General features: G+C 42.5%; 1 pseudogene; it reads right to left on the minus strand.

Moving 5' to 3' along the window:
- Positions 1-1,502: 1,502 nt before the first annotated feature.
- Positions 1,503-7,575, minus strand: LOC119921392 (annotated as a pseudogene).
- Positions 7,576-8,552: the final 977 nt, after the last annotated feature.

Below are 8,552 nucleotides of genomic sequence, written 5' to 3' on the forward strand. Positions count from 1 at the left end.
TCAGCTACCTCATATGTAAAATGGGGATTCAATAATCCTCCCTCTGGTAGACCGAGAGCCCCATGTGCAATCGTGTCTGTGTTTGACCTGATTATCTTCTATCCACCCCACTGTTAAGTACAGTGTCTGGCACATAATAAGTGGTTAAATACCACTTTCACCATAATTCTTATTAATCTCAATAAATCATATTTATGTAGGGCTTAATGTGTGCAAAGCATAGTACTAAGCACTTGGGAGAGTACAGTATAATAGAGTTAGTAGACAAGTTGCCTAACTATTAGGAGCTTACAGTCTATGTGATTTGGCCAGTATGAATATGGCATCTAAGATCCTCATCATCAACACTCATCAACTGCACAGCTTTAAGTATTGCTTCAGTGGGGAAGTTTTCATGGAGTTATTTCAAACAACCTATAATGATATTAATTATGGTATTCATTTGGTGTATGTCAAAGCATAAGCTAAGACTAAAGAGGCACTGAAGTATACCAAATCATCACCACCAATGTTATTTATTGAGCACTTACTTTGTGCAGACCACTGTGCTAATCACATGGGAGAGTGGAAGACTCATTCCCTGCCCACTACGAACATACAGAGTAGAGGGGGAGACAGGTGCTAATAAAAATGAGACACTAATCCTTGTCGAACATGAGACTCAACACCTACCAATTTACTGAGTTAACATCAATCTTTGTATTTATTGAGCCCTTACCACGTGCAGAGCACTGTGATAAGTGCTTGGAAGAGTACAATAAAACAGATTAAGCAGAAAAGTTCCCTGCCACAATGAGCTTACAACTTTGACTCATGTTCTGGGGAATGTGTGGATAAATACCGACATGGAATTTGTGTAGAAATATCTTGAGTGATTTGCATAAATAGTGGGAAAGATGGAGTGGATGACTGGTCCAGTGGTGTGTAAAACCTTTCCAATGAACCAAGATGACTTGAAGAATATGTAAGTTACATAACATTAAATGTACGTTACTTTAAATTAATGAATATAATGACAGAAACCTTGAATTGCATGTAAAAAGTATATGAAATGCATTAAGGGCTAATACTATAGAATTAAGAATATTTCTGTTCTCATTGATTCTCAATTCAAGCATTCTTTTCCTAAGTACCAACCTTGGACTGTTCTATTTTGCAAATAAACTACAGATAGAGCATGGGCCTGGGAGTCAGAGGTCAGGAATCTACAACTTCTCTACTGTGTGACCTTGGGCAAATCACTTCATTTCTCTGTGCCTTCCTTCCCTAATCAGCAAAATAGACATTACGCCTGTGAGCTCTATGTGGAACAATGGACTGTGTCCAACCCAATTATCTTGTATCTACCGCAGCACTTAGAACAGTGATTGGCACATAGTAAACACTTAACAAATACTATAATTTTATTATTATTTTGTTGATGAGAAATCATACCAAAGTTCTGGAATTTATTCTAATGGGATTTTTCCAGTGTTCCCAAACTGCCGAACATCTTTTATAGGTTATCCTTGGTCATTTGCCTGACTATTACTACAGGGATAAAACCAAGACAAATCAAACACTTCACATCCCAATATAATTTTCCCTTAGATATCTATTACCCACAGTTACTCTCCCCAGAATGCTGGTGGACCTGTGGACACAGGACAGAATTATTGCTTTCCCTGTTTGTGCTTCTTTGCTGTATACTTTAATTTTTCTAGGTGCTACATACTGTGTCCTCCTGGCAGTGATGGTATACGATTTTTCTATGGTATTTGTTAAGCATTTACTATGTTCCAGACACTTTACTAACCATAGTTGTAGATACAAACTAATCAGGTCAGACACAATTAATGTCCCACATTGAACTAATAGCTTTCATCACCACCTTTTACATTCATTCATCCATGACTCCGCTCTCTCATTCACTCCACCCATCCAATCTGTCACCAAAACCTGCCGGTCTCACCTCCACAACATTGTCAAGATCTGCCTTTCCTCTCCAACCAAACCGCTACCTTGCTGGTTCAATCCCTCATCCTTTCCAGACTGGATTACTGCATCAGCCTCCTTTCTGATCTACCAACCTCCTGTTTCTCCCTGCTTCAGTCTATACTTCACTCTGCTGCCCGGATTATCTTTGTACAGAAACTCTCTAGGCATGTCACTCCCCTCCTAAAGAATCTCCAGTGGTTGCCTGTCAACCTTCGAATCAAGCATAAACCCCTCACTCTCGGCTTCAAGGCTCTCCATCACCTCACCCTCTCCTAACACATCTCCCTTCTCTCCTTCTACAGCCCAGCCCGCACACTCTACTCGTCTACCGAACCTCCTCACTGTGCCTCACTTTTGCCTGACTCATCGTAACCCCTGGCCCACATCCTTCCTCTGTCCTGGAATGCCCTCTCTCCACATATCCACCAGACTAGCTCTCTTCCTCCCTTCAAAGCCTTCCTGAGAGCTCAGCTCCTCCAGAAGGCCTTCCCTGACTGAGCCCCCCGCCCATTTGTTCCTCTTCTCCACCTCCTTCCCTTCCCATCACCCCCCTTTACCCTACCCCCTTCCCCTCCCCACAACACTTGTATATATTTGTACATATTTATTAATCTGTTTCATTTGTACATATTTACATATTTATTTTATTAATGATGTGTATATAGCTATAATTCTATTTATTCTGATGGTATTGACACCTATCTACTTGTTTTGTTTTTCTGTCTGAATCATTCAATTGAATTTACTGAGTGCTCAATGTGTGCAGAGCACTATACTAAGCACTTGGAAAGTACAATTCAGTAACAAATACAGACATTCCCTACCCACCAATGGGTTTCAGATGCGAGAACTGAGACACAGAGAAATGAAATACCTAGCCCAAGTTCACACAAGCAGATGAGTTGCAGAGCTTGGACTAGAATCCAGGTCCTTCAGACTCCCAGGCCCACACTTCCTCCACTAGGCTATGAGAATGCTCTTGTTATATGGCCATATAGAACCCCTTGTATTACCCACCTATCATGAGCTACAGCGTGCATGTCCAGGCGGTGGCTACTCTCTGAAAGGGCCCTTCCAGTCCAGATAGAGCAAATATACTGATCTTCACACAGCTCTTTGTAATTTGGTTAAAATTAACCATTTTTTTTTCTGTGACTTATGTCAGTGCTGAAGCTAAACTATGGGGAATCCTTCCCCAGTAAGCTTCTGACATAAGATGTGATTATGCTGATTGTAATGGTTCCTTTCCTTTTGATACTCCTGTACTATGTCAAAATCATCTCTCCTTCATTCAGGTCACAAAGCCTGCCCCATCTGTTCCTCCGACCTCATTGTCATCACCTTGATTTTGGATCTCCTATCATTATGTATTCTCTGGCCAAGTCAAGCCACTCAGACTGTGAGCCCATTGTTCGGTAGGGACCGTCTCTATATGTTGCTGACTTGTACCTCCCAAGTGCTTAATACATTGCTCTGCACACAACAAGCACTAACTAAATACGATTGAATGAATGACTGAATGGGAACAAACTGCTCTACTTCTCTACTCGTATATTTAACCCGCTGATACTCAGTCTGATAGTACAGAAGGGGACCACATACCTGAACTAAATACATCAACAAGTGGATTCCTAATCCTAGCCCCAAGCCAAAGAATAATTTTCATTTATAGGTAGCAGCATATCAAAGTTCAAAGGGCATGGGTCTGGGAGTCAAAGAACCTGGGATCTAATCTCAGTTCTGCACACTTAGGTATGGTGACCTTCTCTGTGCATCTGCAAAATGGGGATACATTCAATCGTATTTATTGAGCACTTACTGTGTGCAGAGCACTGTACTAAGCGCTTGGGAAGTATAAGTTGGCAATATACAGAGACAGTTCCTACCCAACAGCGGGTTCACTGTCTAGAAGGGGGAGACAGACAACAAAACATATTAACAAAATGAAACAAATAGAATAGTAAATATGTACAAGTAAAACAAATAGAGTATTAAATATGTACAAACATATATACATATATACAGGTGCTGTGGGGAAGGGAAGGAGGTAAGGCAAGGGGATGGGGGGAGGAGGGGAAAAGGAAGGAGGGGACTCAGTCTGGGTCCCCCTCCTCTCCCGCTCATCCCCCTCTCCACCTTCCCATCTTACCTTCTTCCCTTCCCCACAGCAGCTGTATATATGTATATACGTTTGTACATACTTATTACTCTATTTATTTATTTTACTTGTACATATCTATTCTATTTATTTTATTTTGTTAATATGTTTGGTTTTGTTCTCTGTCTCCCCCTTCTAGACTGTGAGCCCACTGTTGGGTAGGGACTGTCCCTATATGTTGCCAACTTGTACTTCCCAAGCGCTTAGTAAAGTGCTCTGCACACAGTAAGCGCTCAATAAATACGATTGATTGATTGAGCTCTCAGTAGGGCTTTGAAGGGAGGAAGAGAGCTAGCTTGGCGGATGTGCAGGGGGGGCATTCCAGGCCAGGAGGAGGACGTGGGCCGGGGGTCGACGGCGGGACAGGCTAGAACGAGGCACAGTGAGGAGATTAGCGGCAGAGGAGGAGAGGGTGCGGGCTGGGCTGTAGAAGGAAAGAATTGAGGTGAGGTAGGAGGGGGCGAGGTGATGGAGAGCCTTGAAGAAGATAGTGAGGAGTTTTTGCCTGATGCGTAGGTTGATTGGTAGCCACTGGAAATTTTTGAGGAGGGGAGTAACGTGCCCAGAGCATCTCTGCACAAAGATGATCCGGTCAGCAGTGTGAAGTATAGATTGAAGTGCAGAGATACAGGAGGATGGGAGATCAGAGAGGAGGCTGATGCAGTAATCCAGTCGGGATAGGATGAGAGATTGAACCAGCATGGTAGCGGTTTGGATGGAGAGGAAAGGGCGGAATTTTGCGATGTTGTGGAGGTGAGACCGGCAGATTTTGGTGACGGATTGGATGTTAGGGGTGAACGAGAGAGCGGAGTCGAGGATGACACCAAGGTTGCGGGCTTGTGAGATGGGAAGGTTGGTAGTGCTGTCAACAGTGATGGGAAAGTCAGGGAGAGGGCAGGGTTTGTGAGGGAAGATAAGGAGTTCAGTCTTGGACATATTGAGTTTTAGATGGCGGGCAGACATCCAGATGGAGATGTCCTGAAGACAGGAGGAGATACGAGCCTGGAGGGAGGGAGAGAGAGCAGGGGCAGAGATGTAGATTTGGGTGTCATCAGCGTAGAGATGATAGTTGAAGCCGTGGGAGCGAATGAGTTCACCAAGGGAGTGAGTGTCGATAGAGAACACCTATAGAGGAGATTCATCACCTGTTCTCCCTCCTCTGACTGTGAGCCTCATGTGAGACTTGATTATCTGTCCTGGCTCTTTCTCGAAGAGTGTTACTTTCCTCGAATCCCCCTTGGATTTCTTTCTCTTTTTCATGAAACACCTTCTAAAGGGTCATATTTACCTTCAATGCTATTTCAGTCTAACAAATGATAACCCCACCCAAAACAGGATATACACAACCTTGTCTAAATAAACTGAATTAAGAAGCAGTGTGACCTAGTCGATAAACTATGGGCCTGGGAGTCAGAAGGACCTGGGTTCCAATCCCAGCTCCACCACTTGTCTACTGTGTGATCTTGGACAAGCCACTTCACTTCTCTGTGCCCTCAGGTTGTCTCATCTGTAAAATAAGGATTAAGACTGTTAGCCCCATGCGAGACATGGACTATGCAAAACCTGATTAGCTCATATCAACCCCGGTGCTTAATACAGTGCCTAGCTCATCGTAAGCACTTAGTACCATTTAAAAAGTTTGATTAAAGGAACTGAATAAGTGGTAGATCTCTAGATGTTACTATTCAAGGAGCTTATTTTTATTCTTTTGGAATTAGAAGAATACTTTCCTTGAGCTCTGTTGGATGCAGACAGGTACTAGATGTCACTTCACTTACAGTTTTACTTCAAAATTCAAATCCATAATTATATTTTCAGACATGGCTAGCATCTGTTTAAATACAAATGGGGGAACATTTCCTAGAAGAACAGGGTAGTGATCCTGTAAATAGGAGTAGATCAGGAGCAGAGGAACTTGTCTGTGAGATGAAAAATCAACCTAACCTTCAACCTCCAGGAACTATTAAATATTCTTTTCTTATCTTCTCTTCAAACTTAAAATAAAACAATAGAACAGAAGTACATATCAGTAATTCTGTAATGCTATAAAAGATTGCCCTCATGCTCTGCAAACAATTAGCCCTCAATCACTACCATTAATTGATGGAGCAGTTGTCCAATTTTACGTGTTGATGTCTTGATATTTTACTTTGTACTAGCCTGAGTTCTTACTGGTGTTGTCTATTTTAATTCTGAGAACAGGGAATGGGCCTCTGACACTTTTCCATTGTCTTTACAAGAGCCCAGAATATCCCGTGCACCCAGTGAGCCCTCAGCAAATGATAAAGAAAGCAATGTGCCTGAGCAAAGTCATTGACCTTATACCTCAATACAAAAGTCACCTTGACAAATCAGAGCCTCTCAGATTTTGGGAAGGCATCATTTTACCCAGAATCCTCTTTAGAGCACTTTTCACCTCTTGATTTGTCAGATTGTAGATCAGGGGATTTAGCATGGGAGTGGAGACTGAATAGGAGAGAGAAAACACCTTCTTGGTCTCAGGAGAGTAGGAGGATTTCACTTGGGAATAAGTCGAACCCACAGCCCCAAAGAACAGTGAGATCACAATGAGATTGGATGAGCAGGTGGAGAAGGCTTTACGACGGCCCTCGGCAGAGGACATCTTCAGGATGGTGACAAGGATGCGACATAAGATGCAATGTTCACTCCAAATGGGAGCATCAGGACGATCACACTCGCAGTTACACTGTATACCTCAAGTGAGAAAGTGTCCGTGCACACCAGGTCTAAGAGAGGAGGGCTATCACAGACGAAATGGTTAATTACATTAGGCCCACAAAACGTCAATGTAAACATCAGTGTAGTCTCTATTGTTGCCACGGGAATCCCTGCTAATCAGGAAGCCAGGGCCAGCTGCAGACAGAGCCTCCAGTTCATAATGAGTGAATAGCAGAGCGGGTCACAGATTGTGGCCTGTCTGTCATAAGCCATGATTGTCAGGATCTAACACTCCGAGGGGCCAAAAAATAAGGCAAAATACATCTGGGCTGCACAGCCACCAAAGGAAATACTTTTATCCTTGGACAGTAAAATGGTGAGCATTTTGGGGGTGATGGCAGTCTCCCCCTTTTAGACTGTGAGCCTACTGTTGGGTAGGGAATGTCTCTATATGTTGCCAATTTGTACTTCCCAAGCGCTTAGTACAGTGCTCTGCACATAGTAAGCGCTCAATAAATGCGATTGATGATGATGATGATGGTATAGCAGATATCCATTAGGGACAGACTTCTGAGGAAAACGTACATGGGGGATTGAAGGCTGAGATCCATCGTGGAGACCAACACTAAGAGGGAGTTTCTTATCAAGGTTATTAGGTATACTACAAGGAAAATCATAAACAGGATGACCTGAAATTCATGGAGATTGGAGAAACCCAAAAGAATGAATTCAGTTACAAGTGACTGATTGCCTCCCCTCATTTGCATGTTTTTTTTTTGGCAATGTATTGCATAAATAACTGGACCCAAAGTGTGTCTTCTCTGTTCAGGAAAAAAATAAGTAGCATTTTTTTCAAGGAGGTGATCATAGCATGAAATAAATATATGGTGTTTGTTGTCAGTGTCCAGAAGCAAGTTCTGGAGACTGACGAATTAGTGAGGTTATCCAGTAATACAAATTCTGTAAAGAAATAAAGAGTTTAATTTTATCAACAGTTGGTATTTATATTTATTATTATTGAACGCACATTTTTCCCACCACACTACATGTTATCACCTTTATAGGGCCTAAGTCTGCTGGGGGAATTAAATACTTGCAGATTCTCTGCAGGGAACAAAGCATCCCAATCCATGACTCCCACATAGAAATTTCCTCAACTTCTGGTCACACAAACATACCTCCACACACCGACCTACATCTCCACACACATAACTGTCTGTACACAAACACAATTACACACATGCACACAGGCTAGGTGCTCATGTGCCCAACAACGACTGGGTGAAAAATTTTCACACAAAAACAACAACCAAATATCTACCCACTTATCTGTACCGCCTTTCCTTTCTGAAGACCCTTCCTTAGGGAAGTAGTGTTATAATCCTAGCATCGTGAACATTTTTTATATGGTACTTGAGCACTTTGTGCCAGGCACTGTTCTAATCACTGGGGTTGATACAAGTTAATCAGCTTGGATGCAGTCCAAATCCCACATGGGTTTCACTTTCTTAATCCCCACTTTGTAAATGAAGTCACTGAGACACAGAAGTGAAGTGACTTACCCAAAATCATACCGCAGACAAGTAGCAGTTGGCTTCGAACTAGATGGTCCCAAAAGAAAAAGATATTTGTCTTCACATTCTCAGGTACCTGGAAATCTTTCCATGCTCCTCCTTTCTTCACTTTTGTAAATGACAAGAAGAACAGGTGCTATCAACAGGATGGTGGGGAGAGGAGG

Source organism: Tachyglossus aculeatus (genome assembly GCF_015852505.1).
Source record: "Tachyglossus aculeatus isolate mTacAcu1 chromosome 12 unlocalized genomic scaffold, mTacAcu1.pri SUPER_6_unloc_2, whole genome shotgun sequence".
NCBI lineage: Eukaryota > Metazoa > Chordata > Mammalia > Monotremata > Tachyglossidae > Tachyglossus > Tachyglossus aculeatus.